We start from the raw sequence: 17,120 nt of genomic DNA on the forward strand, positions 1-17,120 counted from the left end.
TTCCGTACGTACGGATGGGCGTCCCGTTCGCGGCAAGCAGCGCGGGACCCCCACCCGCGGCGTGCTTGTCTGATGTGCCGGCGGGAACGACACTCACCTGCGCTCCCGTGTCGCACAGGTAACGGCGCCCGGAGAAGGTGTCCGTTATGAACAGCAGGCTGCTCAAACGGCCGGCGCTCATCGCCACTATTGAGCGCCGGCCCGGGTGTTTCCCGACCTGTTGAAGGAGCATGGCGGATGACACTGCCGAGCTTCGTGGCCGAACTTGGCGTGGAACCAGCACCAGGTGGTGGAGCTGGAGGAGCGCGGCTGGCTCCACCAGGCCGGTGGAGTTGGCGGGTTTCCCCGCGGTGGCTGTTTTCGCTGCGGCGGTGGGCGGGGCGTGGCGGCGGTCACGAGGTGCGTATCAGCATGCTGCGTATGCTGTATAAGCTGATGCTGTGGAACAGCAGCATCAGCAGCATCAGCAGCATCAGCCTCGAGGGCCGTGACGGCCACGCCGACTCTCGCCCGCGTGTCCGAAGCGGCGAAGTACCTGTCCGCCTCGGCTGCCAATGCTCGGGGTTCCGTTAGCCCGGTCCCGGCCAACGCGAGGCGAACCTGCGCTGGAAGTTGGCGACTGAAAAGCGCCCGGAATAGAGAACCGGGGGCTTCGTCGCCCAACCATGACAGCATATGGTCCATTCGGACCGACGGGCGCGTGTCACCGAGCTCGGGGAGATCCAGGAGGCGGTCGGCCCGTGCGTCGTCCGTGAGGCCGAACGTGGCTAGGAGTAGCCGCTTGAGTGCCTCGTACTTGTGGCCGTCCGGTGGGTGGCGAAGGACGGACACAACTCGAGCGGTCGTGCTGGGCCCGAGGGAGGCGACGACGTGGCAATAGCGCGTGTCATCGCCGGTGACGCGCCGAAGCTGAAATTGGGCTTCGGCCTGGACGAACCAGACTTCGGCCTGAGCCTCCCAAAATTCGGGAAGTTTGATGAAGTTGGCCATGGCAATGGCGTCGCGTGTGGAAGGATCGCTCCGGCAGATCCAACGTCGAGGGGGTCACCAGTAAAGCGCGGCGTTACGCGCGCTGCTTGCGAGCAAGGAGGAAGCGGACAAGCGGTAACTTATAAGCGTCTTTATTTCAGGAGCTCACTGTAACACTGGCGCGCTCCGGGCTGCGCGCCCGGTGTATATCATGAGGCCACGCCTACCCCTCGGGCGTGGCCACCGCCCACTTGGTGCGCGGAATGATGTCACCACGCCAGTGGGCTTTTGTGTCCGCCACAGCGTAATATTTCAAAAAGTTGTGGACTTGTGACAAAACTTGGATGAGTTGGTGAGGCGACGAGAACAAGCCAACTAGATTTTGGTTCAGGTCCGAATCCGAGATCCAGCCTATCAATGGGAGACGAAACGTAAACTGTTCAGCCTGGCGGAGGTATGCGCTCTACCGAGTGCAGTTCCAGTTCCACGATGTTTTGTTGAACGGTTTTAAATTATTTTAAAGAATGATGTTTTAGTTCTACATAATTGTGTTAGAAATCTGGACTATTCAATACATGCTCAGCTCCGACTTGTTTCATGTGTGTCAGGTCACCATCATGAGTTGGGATTTTGTAACAAATCTTGTGAATGAGATCCAGAAGAGATCTACGGTGCTAACCAAAGTCTGGCTCAGTGTTCTCGTGGTTTTTCGCATCCTGGTCGTGGTTGTGGCCGCAGAGACGGTCTACTCGGATGAACAAGACAACTTTGTTTGCAACACTTTACAACCTGGCTGTACCAATGTTTGCTACGACGACTTTGCACCGCTTTCACAGGTAAAGATGCACGTTGCCTCACGGTTACACTGGACTTGCTGCTTTTGGGGGTTGGTCTGCCCCATGCTGGGTGCTCCCATTATGATATTGCTCTTCAAAGCCCAGGCCTTCATCATTCCTCCTATCAGGTTTCTTCCTGTATACATTTTCCTTTTTTATATCTTCTATATCTGATATTCTCAGATCATTTGGATTCTTTAACTGCTTTTGCAACATTGAAAAGGTTATATAAGTGTAAATCATCATATTGTATGATGAGCATGTTTTAATCCCTCAAATTCTCTCACAACTCTGTCACCTCATTTTGGCAAGGAGTTTGTGACTTATGGGTCATTACATGTTGTATTTGTGTTCATAACGTCCGAAATGTCACAGTCGACTCTTCTGAAATTATTCTTCGAGGTAAGTGATGAATTTTAAAGATTCAAAGAGTGCAGGTGATGGAATATATAACTCACCCTCCAGAAGCATTTGATAAGGTACCACACCAACGACTGGTTGTGGAGGTCAGGGCATCTGGAGTTGTTTGTAGAGTTGCAAACTGGATTGAGAACTAGTTTGGAGATGGGAATCAAATGGAAGAGGATCTCGCACTCGTTTGTTTGTATCGTGTGCATATTGGGCCTTGAATCCACTCCGAGTTGAGCCTGCAGGTTCAATCATTTCCAGAAGGCCCGACTATACAACTGATGCTCTACCATTGGTGGGTTAAGGCAGACATTTTGCATTATGGCCAGGGTGCTGACAATATCTCGTCTACACATTGTTCAAAAACAACATGGGATATGTAATGGCCACCAACTAATGCCAGTAAACGGGTCCTCACCCAGATTAACATCCATTCAAGTGATTGCACACTTTGTGATGCAATGTCCTGACTGAGAAACACATATCCAACCTTTATATTCCAGCCAAAAACGGGACCCAGACTAGAGCGCTCAAAGGTAGTCGTGGCCAAAAATATTGGCACCCTTGCACTTTTTTCAAATAATGCACCATTTATTCCAGAAAATTATTGAAATTAAAAAATCTTTTGGTATCCACATATGTATTTCTTTGGTTTGCAGTAGAACAAAACAAAACTAGAACAATGCAATTGTGTCGCCAATATGCCTCCGCATAGTCCCACAACGGGTGGATGCCATAGTTCACTGTCCTAAAAATAAACAAGTTTAAATTTAAATCCCTTCAGCGGTTTTCAAGCATCACATTTTCACCAGCCATGACGGGTTTCACATCGATCGGTGAAGCGGTTTCAGAGACGTTTTTAAATATCGGCTTTCAAGGTAATATGGCTGCCATACCACATGAAATATGACCTTTAATAATGTGCACTCTGCATATGTATGGGTAGGGGATCACGCTTGTGAAGTTTCGTGTTGATCGGATAAGGTTCGTTTTTCTATCCAAGATGGCTGCCAAACCACGTGACCTATGACATCATCATTTTCAAACTACATGCAACAGTTTGATGATATTTGTAAAATTTCGCACTGATAGGGTGAGCGGTTTCAGAAATATAATTATTTAATATTTTCCTTCAATCCAATATGGCTGCCGCACCATGTGACCAAAGATGTTTTCGTGATCATCTTTTAATCGCCATGCCTAGTCAATGACACAGGTAAAGGTTTGAGTCAATTGATTTAGTGGTTTGGGAGGAGATGTTTTTTAAAGTTTTAGGTTAAATCCACTAGGGCTGCCAAACCATGTGACCTATGATGTCATAAATTTAATATTTCAATACAAATGGGTCATCGATCATGTGCATGGAATTTCAGATTTTTAGGATAAGGAATTCGATTAAAACAAATTTTGCCTGGTATACCACTTCACCTATGATGTCATCATTATGCTTTTGTTCCCCATTGGGAGTATTTGACAATGTGCCAAGTTTCAAATTTTTCCATTCAGCAGTTTCCGATAAATTATTTTTTTATTTTTTGCTTTTAATCCAAGATTGCTGCCATATCACGTGACCTATGACATCACAATTATCATAACTTTCTGTATGGGTGTCACTCCTACCCTGAAAGTTTCGTCTCAATCAGATATGTGGTTGCTGAGAAAAACGAGGTTTAGCCCTGACGGACGGACGGACGGACAACACAAAAACATAATGCCACTGGCGACTTTGTCGGCGGAGGCATAAAAAGCTGAAAAAAATTACTAAATCTTAGCTTATTCCACCTAGAAATCCTAAAATAGCCCGGACAATATTGTTGGCACCTTTTAGAAATAATTGGATTTCAAGCAGGTGATTCTCCTTTACTTTGGAATTGAACTCAACTGTGGTGAGTTGCAGGTGCCTCCAATATTTAAAAAATCGCATTCAACCAGTTTGAATAGAGAAAAGGAGTCATTCAGCTATTTTGTGTCACTGTGTGCACCACAATGAGCATGGAGAAAAGAAAGAAAACCAGAGAATTTTCTGAGGAGGTCAGACACAAGATTGTAGCCAATCATGGACAATCTCAAGTCTACAAGTCAATCTCCAGAGACCTTGATGTTCCTGTGTCCACCGTACCCAATGTTAACAGGAAGTTTAAGACCCATTGCACTCACTGGCCGTGACCACATTTAACTGGTTGTGGCCACAAAAGAAAACTTGATTGAAGATTGAAGCGAAGGATTGTTAGAATGGTGTTTCAACTCGCACCATCCATCGACAACTCGATGAAAGGGGGTTCTTTGGTAGGAGACCCAGGCTGAGAGAGAGACATAAGAAAGCCTGACTGGAGTTTTCCAAAACACACCTGAACAAGCCAAAATCCTTCTGGGAGAATGTCCTGTGGACAGATGAGACCAAATAAGAGCTTGTTGGTAAAGCACATCATCTCTATGTTTACAGAAAACAAAATGAAGCCTTCAAAGAAAGTTACATATTACCTCCCCAAACCCCAGTTACGGTGCACCTCAGAGGCTGGAGCGGGAACACGACAGATACATTTGTTATTTTGCGTGTTCTAATAAACCACTAGCGGTAATCCATGAAAATCACGGGCATAAATAGTGTTTATGTTCATACAAACTAACTTGCCCTTCCTCTTCCTTTCCGCTTCCTTTCAAAATAATTGTGTCAGTTGGCACCAACATTCATTCTGGCGGATCTCCTGAATATCGCTTTGTATTCAACTGCAGTATTGTCTCTTATAGTGTGGTTATTGGTAAGTATCCCCTTTACATTTCTGATCGCATTTATATTTGTATTAAAAATTAAAAGGCGTAGCATGCCTCTCGAGTCGCTGCGCGTCCGGCACACATCAGGACGTCTTCTTCTTCTTCTCCTCGGTATCAAGTGCAGCGTCTCACTGTGCGTAAAACAAAATGGCGTGGGTTATTCAAAACTTTTCACTGATTTTCAGCTTTTATTCCGCACTTATAGACATTTGGAGACATAAGTATGCTTATATGGAAGGGTTAGTCATAACTACATAGTATCACACATATCTTAGGGTGACAGGAGCAATAGCTGGAGAGAAGTTCCGATTACAAACTTCAGAAATAAGCGTTTTAATGATATAGATGGTAAAACCACACCAATGCAATTGTAGAACAAAACAAGTAATTGTATTAAGAACTCTCACATCCACAATAATAACACTTAAAGAAAGTACAATGAAAATGTCACTTGCATCAATTGAACAATACATATGGTGGTACCATCATTCCCCCAATGTTCTCAAAGTAATAAACTCACGATACATGAGTGGAATGTAACATGCCCCAAAGTCTGTGCATGGATCCCCACTCTGGTTGAAGTCATGCAGAACGACGAGAACAGGCAGGTAGCGGCACGGCTGCAGACGAGTTACGGGGTGAGAGGTCGATATGGGAATTGAGCTGATAGGTAAACCAAAGGCAATCAACACGATGAGGTCGATATGGAAATCCCAACGACAAAACAAAATGCACCAAGTGGACACTCTCTTCGAGGACAAAATGGCGTATCAGCCTGTAATGGAGGCGCTTGATTTTTCTCCAAAAATAACTCACACTTGGTAATAAAACCTGAGACGCAGGTTTAATTGCAATCGCAATATATGATGATGTCGCGGGCAATCCCTTTCACGGGAATCCTCACCTCATTCGCGACCAATATCAAAAAAGTCCGCTCGCAGCCTCGATGCGACTCACAGCTGTCTCTCTCCTCCTCTCTCTGCCGATCCCCATCTCTCTCCTCTTCCACCTCCTTTGCCGCGTCTTCCTTTTTCCTTCACAAACATTTATTTTCACCTTTTACTAAAGTCATCTTCATTTCACACAAAAAATCTTAACAACAATATTACTTGAAACTAAAAATCCTCACAGTATATAATAACCACACAGGGGGAAGTGACGGATCCGTAACAAAAGGAACACATTCCCTACAGTTAAACATGGAGGAGGTTCAGTAATGTTTTGGGGTTGATGTGCTGCCTCTGGCACTGGGTACCTTGAATGTGTGCATAGCATCATGAAATCAGGAGATTACCAAAGCATTTTGGAGCGCAATGTTCAACCCAGTGTCAAAGCTGGGTCTCCGTCGAAGGTCATGGGTCTTGCAGCAGGACAATGACCCCAAACACACTTCCAAAAGCACCCAGGAATGGTTCAAGTCAAAATGCTGGACTGCCCTGGAGTGGCCAGAAATGAGACCAGATCTAAATCCCATTGAACACCTGCGGGGAGATCTGAAAACAGCAGTTGGGAGAAGGCACCCTTCAAACCTGGGAGAACTGGAACAGTTTACACAAGAAGAGTGGGACAAGCTGACAGTAGAGAGGTGTAGGAAGCTCATTCATGGCTATACGAAGAGCTTGACTGCAGTTATTTTGTCCAAAGTCTGTGCTACCAAATATTAAGTCGAGAGTGTCAATAATTTTGTCAATGCCATTTCTTTTTATTTTCTAATTTAAAAGAATTTATTAAGTTCTGAATCAAAAACAAATGTTCTGTAATATTAACAGTGAAATAAAGAATTGTGGAGACCAAAAACTTATTTTTAGAGAAAATTGTGAGTTATTTGAAAAAAGTGTAAGGGTGCCAATATTTTTGGCCACGACTGTAAGTGTGCAACGTCTATACCTTCAGCCAAGGCAATGTCAGACTTTGTGAAGTTGTAAGTAATGGAGTGCCCCAGAGACATCACTACGACTATTATTGTTTGTAGTTTATGTCGATGATTTGAACCGTGAGGTTTGATAGACTCAAATTTTTCAGATGACACCCAGCTCGGAGGTAAGAGTGATAATGAGGTGATCGGATTCAGGTAATGGGCATATATTTGGCAGAAGCTGTTCAATATTGGTTAGGGTTTGGATTAGAACATGTGATTCTTTGCTTGTGCAAGTGCCAATAGTACATCATTTGGGTTTATATTTTTGAGTTATATGTCATTTTTATTTTTAACAACACCACCTACAGTTTTTGAGGTTCATGAAACAGTGAATTTGTAAAGAATTAGAAGTTTGTGTTGTTATGTTTTGGAGGAGAAACATTCGAGATGGGAAACAACTAATGAACTGGGCTGTATCAAGTTTGGCCTGTATTAAGTCTGGCCTGTATCAAGGGAAACATTTGAACAATAAGGAATTGTTCTTAAATTTGTTAAACAAAGTGAAAGCAATAAGGAATTTGAACAGTGGTTCAGTAAGGTAAGTTCAGTAAGTTCACTAACCCTAACCCTAACCCTAACCCTAACAACCCTAACCCTAACCCACATTCATCCATTTTTAATGCTTTTGACTTTGTGGTGTTGGAGAGGAATTGATTGTGGAAAAGTTAGGGCCTAGAGAACCAGTAAAAAGTTCTGCCATTTTTACTTTTGCCAATTGCTGTATACACCATCCAGTTTGGGGAGGCCGACGTCGTGGGTCTAAAATGGTACATTTTGCACAGACAATAAACACAGCAGAATTTCTCAATTGTTGCCCGACACTGATCATATAAATGTCTTCTTCTGGCACTGCTTCGTCCTCTGAGCTTCACAATCACCTACACTGTAAAATCGTTGCAACTGCGTCTGCTGTTCACTAAATGGTCAAGTTGATCATCAATTTATTCGTTGTAAATTAGTTGTGACTCCCTCTACTGCTTGTGACTTCACCTATAAGAACCCTGTACAGCAAACAAGAAGCTACATACAGTAAGAATTGAGTTTGGGGAGTCAGAATAGTTTGGAATTGAAAAGGGGTTAGACAAGGGTGCGTTGTCTCTCTCCTTGCTTGTTCAATCTGTATCGTTAGTATGAGGAAATAGATCTTCGATGACACCCGAGGCTGGAGTTAGGATTGGAGGAAGATGTATCAATAACCGAAGGTACGGTATGCTGACAATACCATTCTGTTGGCAGAAAGTAAAGAGGATTTGATGAAACTGCTGCAGACGGTGGATTAGAATGGCACTCAGTAGAGAGCATACCTCCGCCAGGTGAACAGTTTACGTTTTGTATCCCAGAATACACCAGAAAATCGTAATACAGAATCACATTTCATCAAAATCATCCGTCCACAACTTTTTGAGATATCCTGCTTTGTATCGTTTTTGGCCCGATATCCCAATGGTGAAGAATCACTTAAAAAATTTAATAATTTTCATATGCGAATCCATATTCAGATCTTCACCAAAATCGAATCGAATTGTCCTTGTCAGACACCCAATCGGTCCACAAAGTTTCGTCCAAATCCGTCCACAACTTTTTGAGATATTTTGTTCACAAACAAACGGACAGACAAGACAGACAGAAAGGGGTGAAAACATAACCTCCATCCACCTTTGGTGGCGGAGGTAAAAAGGAAGGAAAGTGTGAAAATAGTGGAAAGCTTCATCGTCTTGGGTTCAAAGATTGAAGTGAGAGGAGAATGTGGAGGAGAAATTAATAGTAGACAGTTAGCAGTAGGGGAGGGAGGGGGGCAGATCGCGATGTCAGGATTGGCAAGGATCTGGAAAGACAAAGATGTGACAAAACAAACCAACAGGGGGATGGTGAATGTTCTGGTATTTGCAGTTGCAATGTATGGATGTGATATGGGGGGGGGGGGGGGGGGGAGAGGTATAAAACACAAGGGGACCGAAATTAGCGGGGGTAGAAAAGATCACGGTTTTGGATGGGGGAGGATAAGAGATGGTGGTGAACAGCTGTTTTAAAGACCTGGAGGGTGGAGTGGGATTGAAGAGAGTGAGGGAGTTTGTTCCAGAGGCGGGAGAAAAGAGGAATGAAGGAGTGAAGGTGAGCAGAAAGTCTTGATTTTGGCAGTTTAACCATAAGAGGGTTGCAGGCAGATCTTGCGCGACCTGTAGGAATATTTGGGGGACAGAGCCCAGAGAGAGCTGGGGGGGCAAGGCCAGAGAGGAGTCGGTAGAAGACGGAAAGACCACCAACCTGCCTGTGGTGAGTGAGTGAAAGGCCCTTGGAGTTAGCTTCATCGTGGGAGATTCCAATGATTCTGAACGCTTTGGTTTCAACAGCGTGAAGACGAGCTAGGTGTGAGGCAGGAGCACCAGACCAGAGGGGAGAGCAGTAATCCATAGAGCTGCGGATGAAAGCCTTGTATGTGGTGAGGAGCTCAGGTGTGCCAAGGAAGGACTTCGCACGACGGAGGATGCCCAGTCGGCGACTGGCTTTGGAGGCCAGATTTGAAATGTGGTTTTCCCAGGAAAGATCATGGCAAATAGTGAGACCCAAAAGCTTGAGTGACAGAACTTCTTGGAGAGGATTATTCAGAAAGTTGATGGGAGGGTTGTCCAGTCGGTCTTTTCGGAGAGACATCGTAAGAGTGTGAGATTTATCAGGATTGAAAGACATGTTCCATTTGTTTGCCCAGTCTGTGATTTTGTCCAGGTCTGCAGAGAGTGAGGAGGCTGCAGACTGCCGATCTGAGGGATGGGGAATGGAGCGACAGAGAGTAGAGTCGTCAGCAAAGAGATAGAGAGGATTTTCAAGAGATTCAGAGAGATCATTGATGAAGACCAGAAAAAGCACAGGGCCCAGAACACTACCTTGGGGAACTCCAGCCTGAACAGGAAGAGGAGATGAGAGAAACCCATTCAGGGCCACACGTTGACTACGACCAGAGAGGAAGTCCGCCAGCCATGCGTGGAGATTTCCATGGATACCAAAGGAGGAGAGTTTGGTGAGCAGAGCAGGATGCCAGACCGTATCGAAGGCACGTGAAATATCAAGGGAGACAGCTCTAATTTCCTGTTTGGTGTTGAGGACCTCCATCCATTGTTGAGAAAGCAGAAGCAGCATGTCCAGAGTAGAGTGACCAGGTCTGAAACCAAATGATGATCAGAGATCAAGCCATTGGAGAAGAGGAAAGATTTCATATCTGAAGCAATGATGGATTCCATGACTTTGCTGATAATTGGGAGAAGGCTGATTGGTCTGTAGTTGCTAGGATCTGTTTTTGCACCTTTTTTGTGCAAAGCGGTGATGTTGGCTGATTTCCAAGCAGATGGCAGATGACCTTGAGCAAAATAGAGGGTGAAGAGAACAGAAAGAGGGAGTGAAAGAGCGGAAAAACATGATTTTAGGACCCGTGGGCTGATGCCGTCAGGACCAGTTGCAGAATCGGAGTCGAGAGTTGACAGAAACTTTTCCACCTTGTCAGGAGGAAAGGACACAGAGTCCAGGAGCAGCTGGGTATGGTGGGTACAGAGAGGGATGGGTTTGGGACACAAGATTTAGAGGCAAACACAGAGTTGAGGCATTCAGCTTTTTCACGTGCGGAGTCAGCCGTTAAGCCGTTTGAGGTGAGGGAGGGGATGGAGGGGGAACAAACACCAGAAACAGATTTGACCAGGCGCCACCAGGATTTGGAAAAGGGAGACAGATAAGAGAGTTCGGTCTTGAGAACGGTGAGATATTGTTTCCTGGCTCTCCTGAGGGTGGACACACACTTGTTTCGGGCTTTGTGAAAGGAAATGAGATTTCCTTCCGTTGGATTTGCTTTCCAGGAGACGAAAGCAAGTTGTTTCTGGGCAACAGCCTCACCACAAGATTCTGTGTACCATGGACGGGAGGAAGGGTTTGACAACTGAAGACAAGATGGGATAAATCTGTGCATGAGAGAGAGCAATTTACTTTGAAAGAATTCCCAGGATGAGTTGATGTCAGAGGCGGTAGAGATGGGAGACCAGTCCAGATGATTGATGGCTGCTTGAAGACCGTGCCAGTTGGCCTGAGTGAAATGCCAGACTCGTCGACGCTGAGGAGGCTCTCTGAGAAAGGTCTTCGGGATATTTTGGTTCAAATTCTTCCAAAAGCATCAAATTTGGCGCAGATGTTGCCCATGCCATACTTTTTCGATTTTTGACGGGCGCCAAGGGCGGTATGATCCGGGGACCATACCGGTCCATCCCGCCATGTCACCTGACCTATGTCGTCATAATTAGGATATGCATCCAATCACATGGCGTACTATAAGTGGTCAAAGTTCAAAATGAATCGATCGAAAAATGAAGGCAGGGATCCATTTTAAAGGTTTTCGTAAAATCCAATATGGCCGCCAGGTCACATGACCTATGACGTCATAATTATGACATGTATACAATCATGTATACATGAACCCGGATCATGATCGCACAAAAATTAAACACAAGGATATGGCATACAGTTCATAAAACATCAAAATCCGTACCTTTGTAATTAGACTGATGAACTGCATATGCCTGAAAATTAGGAAATAGACATGTAAATATTTCCTCTAATTGTCAAAAATAAGGTCAGAGTTCGATTACCCAACCCAGAAACATAAAATGGTGAACCTCGCGTAAATCTTGACCAAAAACTCAAAAACCGACATGTTTGACTCAAAAATGACCTTTAAGATGACCTTGAGGGTTGACCTTGACCTCGAATCATCAAAATAACATCATAGTTGGATTCCTCGACCTCGAAAACCCCTGAAAAGTGGTATCATACATGATTCCAACCCTTTTGGTTATTTAACTGATTTTCCTCTAATCCGGGTGGCGGCCATTTAGTATTTCGCCAATATGGGGCCCCCGCGGGGGGGGGGGGGCGCCCGTCTTGGCGCCCGTCAAAAATCGGAAGAGTATGGCATGGGCAACATCTGGACCAAATTTGGTGCTTTTGGAAGAATTTGAACCAAATGGCCCCAAAATATCCCGAAGGGCCCTGACTATTGTCCGTTTGTGAACAAAATAGCTCAAAAAGTTGTGGATGGATTCATACGAAATTTGGCAGAGATGTAACGTATGTGACGAGGACGAAATGATTCGATTTTGGCGAAGATTCGGATCCGGCTACGAGAATTTTTTAAGTGATTGTTCACCATTGGGAAATAGGGCCAAAAACGATACATAGCACGATATCTCAAAAAGTTATTGACAGAATTGGACGAAACTCGTTGAACCGGTTGTGTGTCTGACAAGGACGATTCGATTCGATTTTGCTGAAGATCTGAATATGGATTCGAATATGAGAATTATTTAATTATCAAGTGATTCTTCACCATTGGGAGATAGGGCCAAAAACGATATATAGCAGGATATCTCAAAAAGTTATGGATGGATTTGGACGAAACTTGTTGGACCGGTTGGGTGTGTGACGAGGAAGAATCGATTCAATATTGGCAAAGATCCGGATCCGGCTAGTATAATTTTTAAGTGATTTTTCACCATTGAGTGATATGGCCATCCAGGTGGAGGTGTGCTCTCTAATGAGTGCCGTTCAAGTTAAAAAAATTAGACCAGTTGTCCAGGATCACCAGCGGTGTGTGAAAACAAAATTTAATGTGATAATTTCTTCCTGAAGTGTTAAATATTAATGGAGCTTCGTTATGGTACAACATCGGCTTCAATGTATGGGAAGGTTTCGGCGAAAGAAATGTAAAAGTGATAGAGAGATCAAAAAAGGGAGTATTCACACTCGATAACCTTAACGGAATTACGATCACGACATCCAGAATATTCCCCTCAATGCAGGTGGGACAACAATGTTGATGCAGTTCGAAAATATCCACCAATTCAAATATTCATTTTCAGTCACTGACTTTGACACCAATACAAATCTTAAAATTCAACGCCGAAGTATAAAAAAAGCCCTAGGTATCCGACAGTAGGACCAAGGCATTGTAAGCATAAAAATAACAGTGTGTCCAACAAGCAGTGTCAAATGGAGCACCTCGCCGCCATTAGAGCATTTAAATTGCATCAGACGTGACAATAAATGCGAATTGTTGCTCCCAGCTTACCGGTTCGATGACTGAAGATGCCATTTGCATTTTTGCCATCTCCATCCCTACACCGTTTAGAATCTCAAGCGGGCACTGGCAACTTGCCAATTGGAGAAACTTTGTGAAAGTGGATCATTCAGGTCATCCAACATGGATGTACCTTTCCTGAATAAATTGTAGGTAAGAAAAGTCAATGAGTAGCTGATTATGTAGGTAAGAAAAGAGTAGTCATCAAGAAACGAATCACGTTGCTTCGGGGCTCTGTAAAATTTGCTGATTTTTTTATTTAATAGGTGAACCGATAGTTATGGAAAGATGTTTGAAAAGCTACTATGAAGTCAGATAATGTATGTGAGTTGCTGGTGTCGATTTGGATACACAATCAGTGCCTCCACTTCAGCTCTGCTTTATTTGGCAATGATAGAAGTCATAACAATGCAGTTATCTTGGAAGCTGTTTTTGTATCACCATGTGACACTCACGTTAGTTTTTTTTTTTGTTTTTTTTTTTTTAAATAAATTCACTACTGTATGCATTGACACACTTTTTTTCTTAAGTTAAAGGATCTTTTTTCCTCTAAGGTTAAGGATTCTTTTCATGCCTCTGCTGACAAAGTCGCCGGTGGCATTATGTTTTCGGGTTGTCCGTCCGTCCGTACTGGCTAAACCTCGTTTTTCTCAGGAACCATATGTCCGATTGAGACGAAACTTTCAGGGTAGGAGTGACACCCATGCAGAATGTTATGATAATTGTGACGTCATAGGTCACGTGGTATGGCAGCCATCTTGGATTAAAAGCAAATAATAATAAAATTATTTCTCGGAAACCGCTGAATGGAAAAATTTGAAACTTGGCACATTGTCAAATACTCCCAATGGGGAACTAAAGCATGATAATGATGACATCATATGTGAATTGGTATACCAGCCAAAAATGTTTTCATCGAATTCCTTTTTCCTAAAAATCTGAAATTGCATGCACATGATCTATGACCCATTTGTATTGAAATATTAAATTTATGACATCACAAGTCACATGGTTTGGCAGCCATATTGGATTGAAGGAAAATATTAAATAATTATCTTTCTGAAACCGCTCACCCTATCGATGTGAAATTTTACAAATATCATCTAACAGCACTGTTGCATATAGTTTGAAAATGATGTCATAGAAAAACGAACCTTATCTGATCAACACAAAACTTCACAAACGTGATCCCCGACCCATACATATGCAGAGTGATGGCATCTACCCGTTGTGGGACTATGCGGAGGCACAGTCACATTGTTCTAGTTTCTCTTAATTTAAGGAATCTTATCTTATTTGCTTTTTTGGGAAAAGGAATCAATTTTTTATTATTTTGCTTAAGGAATATTTTTTTTTCAGTTAAGGAATATTTTTTCTTACGTTAAAGAATCTTTTCTTTCTAGGTTAAGGATTCTTTTTTTTCTTCGGTTAAGGAATCTTTCATTTTCAGTTAAGGAATATTTTTTCTTAGGTTAAAGAATCTTTTCTTCTTAGGTTAAAGAATCTTTTCTTCTTAGGTTAAAGAATCTTTTCTTCTTAGGTTAAGGAATCTTTTCTTCTTAGGTTAAGGAATCTTTTTAATTGCACAACCAAACATCATGAATGCCCATGTTATGGGTTTTTATTGTATAAAGTCATTATTGACAGAGCGATTATGATGCAAACGCTGTTTATTTTACGGTTCTACTACTCAAGTACTCCTGTAAAATCAGTTCATTTTTTTTTTTTTTTTTTTTTTTTTTTTTTTTTTTTTTTTTTTTTTTTTTTTTTGTATACAATATCGAGGCTCGTGAAAGAGCGAACATTAATCACATGAACACACAGAAAGACAAACCGACACATAAAACATATAACATAGGGAGCGGTAGACAAGATGGGGAGAGAGGGGGAAGGACACAAACACAACATTTGAGAGCAGGGACCGAGAGACATGGAGACATCGAGAGATCTGAGAGAGGGCGAGGGCTTTGGGGGGGGGGGCGTGGGAAGGGGGCAGTGGGAGAGGTATAAAACATATGGACACTGCCAGGACTTCCAGGAAAGAAGTTGGAATTTCAAACAAGGTGGATCTGGGGTGAATTAGCGGGGGTAGAAAAGATCAAGGTTTTGGATGGGGGAAGATAAGAGATGGTGGTGAACAGCTGTTTTAAAGACCTGGAGGGAGGAGTGGGATTGAAGGGAGTGAGGGAGTTTGTTCCAGAGGCGGGAGAAAAGAGGAATGAAAGAGTGAAGGTGAGCGGAGAGCCGAGATTTCGGCAGTTTAACCAGTCACATTGTGATGTGAAATGGGCTTTTATTAAATAAATGGATAATAACTTGTTCACAACTTGCCTGGAAGTCATCAGCTTGAACTCACTGTCAGATGTTAGGAGGAAAAAAGCTTGTGAAGTGTTTGAATGGCAGACCTGAACAGGACAAAGAATAGAGATGTTTCTTGCCTCTATTTTGTATTAATCGAGGCTTCAACAACAAACAATTTTGCGTTTGCTGAAATATTGTCCAATTATTTTAGCTCCTTGAAAACCTCCTCTAGTGCTATGCAGTCTGAGCGCATTATTGTCTTTAGCTGAAATCATGGGTGAGATAATTTTTCCAAGGGGTTTATCGATTGAAGCTTGTTATGGATTCTCCTATGTTGGCATCAATGGATGGCTACGTTGGCTACCTGACAGGAGTAAATTCCCTGTCAGTGGATCAAGGGGTCTTACTCCTATTAAAAGGAGTGGTCCCATGGTATGACCATGCATTGTGGCCCTTCGGGGGCATGATGCATGTGTTTGAATGACCATGTGCTTCAGCCTTGGGGTTGAGGCGCATGTGTATTGTTATGGGGACAGCCTTGTTGACGTTGTGCCTTGGCCATGGGGTCAAGGTGCACGTCCAAGGCTGTTCAAATGTTTGACTTTTTACCTTTTTTCATCGTAAAAAAGGCAGGCCTTCGCGCGGGCCCTAAAAGCGCTTGTTACGGATTCTAGGAGATGACGGGTTTCAATTGTGATGAAGGATTTCACCTTGTGATGAAATGCTGGTGCTGTCCACAGGTCCGCTACTGGATATTCCACATCATCAGCGTGTTCATACCATCGGCCTTCTATGCTACTTTCATTATGCACCGCACTGGAAACGAAGACGAGAAGAAAGAGTCGGAAGACCTCAAGAACCTCGACGAAGAGGATGCGTGCAAAACAGAAGGAAGGCGACATATTAGAGAGGCGGGTTTTATGAAAGCTTACGTGATTCATATAGTAACTCGTACAATTCTTGAGGGTTTTTTTTTTGGCTTTCCAGTACATCATATATGGCGTCGAGGTTCCTGATCGTTATGAATGCAACCGGTCTCCTTGTCCCTACCGTGTCGATTGCTTCATTTCACGACCCATGGAGAAATTTACCTTTGTTGTTACAATGTACGTCGTCACCTCGGTGTCATTTTTGCTGGGGATCGCAGAGATCATTTTTCTTGGTTTTAAAACGCTGTCTGAAAAGCTTGACCACCATTGTACACATGAAAGTCCATCACCAAATATTTATGCAAACCGTTGTGACCCATCGTTCAACTATTTGGGTGATTGTAATTCCTCGATCTCCAACTGTGGAAACATTGAGATGGAGACGCTTCTACCGCAATATATGGATAACCAAAAGGCAAAGGTTGCTAAAACCATCAAAATGCCTTGTAGTTCGACACCCAAACAATCCAAATTGATTTTCTAGTGAAGCATTATGGGGCGTTTATAACTGTGTTTTGTGTTTTGATCTGAGAAAACAAAAAGCACATCCAATCAATGAATTTGTCACGTGGCCAAACAAAGACTGAAATCCAATGCTCCAACTACATTTGCGACTATGCGTCACATTTCTAAAGCTCAATGTACTTCTTGAGGGAGGAGCGTAAAGGGGATGGGGGTGCGGGTATTTTGGTGGAATGGTCGTGAATCAGGAATGGAGGTCGTGGTTGAGGCATGTGCCTGAAAAAAAGCCATGGGAATTAGATTGACGTTTTCATCATTTCCCGACGATGAAAATCATGTCGTTGTTGTGACTTTTTTTTTTGCAGAAGTGTGCCTCCGATATAATCCCCTGCTCTACCCTCCCAATTCATTTC

The 17,120-nt window shown here is 43.5% G+C and overlaps 1 pseudogene across 1 annotated transcript in view; it reads left to right on the forward strand.

Moving 5' to 3' along the window:
• The window catches only part of LOC137410980 (gap junction gamma-1 protein-like), a 28,426-nt pseudogene extending 11,554 nt beyond the window's left edge, over positions 1-16,872 (forward strand). The window contains exons 2-3 of the transcript XR_013624163.1: positions 1,578-1,805; positions 16,057-16,872. The product of XR_013624163.1 is annotated as a gap junction gamma-1 protein-like (transcript). The remainder of the gene's footprint in view (positions 1-1,577; positions 1,806-16,056) is intronic.
• Positions 16,873-17,120: the final 248 nt, after the last annotated feature.

This window comes from Myxine glutinosa, chromosome 7 (assembly GCF_964187855.1).
Source record: "Myxine glutinosa chromosome 7, kmMyxGlut1.1, whole genome shotgun sequence".
NCBI classification, from domain to species: domain Eukaryota; kingdom Metazoa; phylum Chordata; class Myxini; order Myxiniformes; family Myxinidae; genus Myxine; species Myxine glutinosa.